The sequence below is a fragment of the Mustelus asterias genome, chromosome 2 (genome assembly GCF_964213995.1).
Source record: "Mustelus asterias chromosome 2, sMusAst1.hap1.1, whole genome shotgun sequence".
Taxonomy (NCBI): domain Eukaryota; kingdom Metazoa; phylum Chordata; class Chondrichthyes; order Carcharhiniformes; family Triakidae; genus Mustelus; species Mustelus asterias.
In genome coordinates, this window is record NC_135802.1 from 27,466,262 (window position 1) to 27,469,096 (window position 2,835).

General features: G+C 43.1%; 1 non-coding gene across 1 annotated transcript; it reads left to right on the forward strand.

Annotated features, from left to right (window-relative positions):
* Positions 1–228: 228 nt before the first annotated feature.
* Positions 229–333, forward strand: LOC144481992 (U6 spliceosomal RNA). Its single transcript, XR_013495834.1, has one exon. It is a non-coding gene; the product is annotated as a U6 spliceosomal RNA (small nuclear RNA).
* Positions 334–2,835: the final 2,502 nt, after the last annotated feature.

A 2,835-nucleotide genomic window follows, 5' to 3' on the forward strand; every position in this document is an offset into this window, starting at 1 on the left:
TTGTCTTGTTGTAAGCCTTCCATTGGCCCATGATTTCAACAAGGTAGTTGCTGTGGATTTAAAGGTATGGGACAAAGACAGAAATAAGCTCATTCTACATTTTGGAGATCCGGTGGCCAGATTTGGCCTTTCGGCAATTATACTTAGAAAGGACCAGAAGGTTGTTAATGATTTATCCATGGAGAAATGGAAATAACATCAGTGAAGTTTCTGACTGAAAATGGAGCAGAATTCTTCGGCAGCCCATATACTAAAATTGGAATGATACAGAGAAGATTAGCATGACCCCCGCATAAGGATGACACGTAAGTTCTTGAAGTGTTCCATATTTTTTGGGTGGCATGGTGGCACAGTGGTTAGCACTGCTGCCTCACAGCACCGGGGACCTGGGTTCAATTCCGGGCTTGGGTTACTGTCTGTGCGGAGTTTGCGCGTCCTCTCCGTGTCTGCGTGGATTTCTTCTGGGTGCGCCGGTTTCCTCCCACAGTCCAAAGATGTGCAGGTTAGGTTGATTGGCCATGCTAACTTGCCCCTTAGTGTCAGGGGGATTAGTAGGGTAAATTCATGGGGTTACGGGGATAGGGCCTGGGTGGATTGTTGTTGGTGCAGGCTCAATGGGCCAAAGGCCTTCCTCTGCACTGTAGATGTTCTATGATTCTACGAATTTGTCAATTTTACTTCAGAATCATGTGTAAAAACATGAGCAGCATGGTCATGCTTTCAGCAATGGATGCAATGAAACAAATCATGTGGTGATCAATGAAATACAGCATAAAAGTTTAGCTCTTCAACCAGATCTTGGCATGGGTGGTTCATGCAAAAATCCACTCCTGATGGTTGGAAGATATCACTTAGTACATGGGTGAAATCCCAAAATGCCTCTGCGCTATGTGATAGTTCTGCTCTAAACAGTACTACAATTGGTTCCATTTTTTATGCACATCTGAGTTCACAGATGGAATACATGAGGCTAGAGTGAGGCTAAGGGTACTGAAGAGCATTTGGAGTGATACAATTGGGGCGATAGAGTGAATTCCCCCATAACTGTTGTTCTGACAAGAGCTGCGTTGCTGAAAATAGGCTGTGTTCAATGAAAGGTAGATCTCCAAATGTTTCATTGATATCATAAAGGAACATTTCCGGCTCTTTCATGATTCTAATAATCACTTATGGGGTAAAATTGTAGAATTTGAGAAAAAAAAATTAATAGGATCAGAAAATAATTTAAAATTATTAAAAGTTAGGCTTGTGGAACCTTTATTTACATATAGGTTTTGACAATACGCAGAACAGGTCTGGAATAACTTTAAATCAAACATCTGATTTAGAGACTATTGCTTCCTTCCCAGTTAATCATAATTGGTCAACAGGGATCACCAGAACACAAGAAGTAGGAGCGGGAGTAGGCCACATAGGTAATCAGGCCTGCTCCGCCATTCAGTATAACTGCGGCTGATCTAGGCTTCAGTGTCTTTTTCCCGACTGCTCCTCATGACCCTTAATTCCCTGAGAGACCCAATTATCTATCCGTCCCAGTTTTAAATGTATTCAACAATGGAGCATCCATAACACTCTAGGGTAGAGAATTCCACACATTCACAACCATTTGATTGCAGCAATTTCTCCTCATCTCAGTGCTAAATGATAAACCCTTTATCGTGTGACTGTGCCTCAGCATCTCTCAGCATCTATCTATCAAGTCCCTTCATAATTTTATAGATTTCAATGAGATCGCCTCTCTGTCTTTTAAACTCCAGAGAATATGAGCCCAATTTACTCAACCTCTCATCAGAGGACAATTCCCCTCATCTCAGGGATTAACTTAGTGAACCTTTCCTGTACTGGCTTCAATGCAAGCCTTTCTTAAATGTGCACACCAAAATTGCACACAGTAATCCAGATGCGATTTCACCAAAACCCAGCTCAAATGCAGCAAGACTTTGTTATTCTTGCTCTTGACCTCAAGGCAGCATTTGACCAAGTATGGCATCAAGAAACCCTATCAAAACTAGAGTCAATGGGAACTGGGGGGGAAAATTCTCCACTGGTTGGAGTCATACCTAACAGAAAGGAAGATAGTTGTAGTTGTTGGAGATCAATTATCTTAATCCCAGGACACATCTGCAGTCCTTGGTCCAACTATCTTCAGCTGCTTCATTAATGACCTTCCTTCCATCATAACGCCAGAAGTGGGGATGTTCGCTGATGATTGCAGAATGTTCAACACCATTAGTGATTCCTCAAATACTGAAACAGTCGATGCCCAGATGCAGCAAGACCTGGACAATATTCAGGCTTGGGCTGATAAGTGGCAAGTAACATTTGCACCATTCAAGTGCCAGCCATTTGACCATCTCCAACAAGAGAGAATCCAATTACCTCTCCTTGACATTCAATGGCATTACCATCATTGGATCCCCTACTATCAATATCCTAAGGGTTACCATTGAGCAGACACTGAACTGGACTAGCCATATGAATACTGTGGCTTCCAGATCAGGTCAGAGGCTGAGAATCCTTCAGTGAGTACCTCACCACCTACTCCCCAAAGCCTGTCCACCATTTAAAAGGCACAAAGTCAGGAGTGTGATGGAATACTCTTCACTTGCCTGATAAGTACAGATCTAACAACATTCAAGAAGCTCAACACCATGCTGGACAAAGCAGCTTGCTTGATAAGCTCCCCATCCACCACCTTCAACATCCATTCCCTCCATTACCAGCGTACAGTGGCAGCAGTGACTACCATCCACAAGATGCACTGTACAACCCACTAAGGCTCCTTCGATAGCACCTTCCAAACCCAAGACCTCTACCACATAGAAGGGCAGCAGA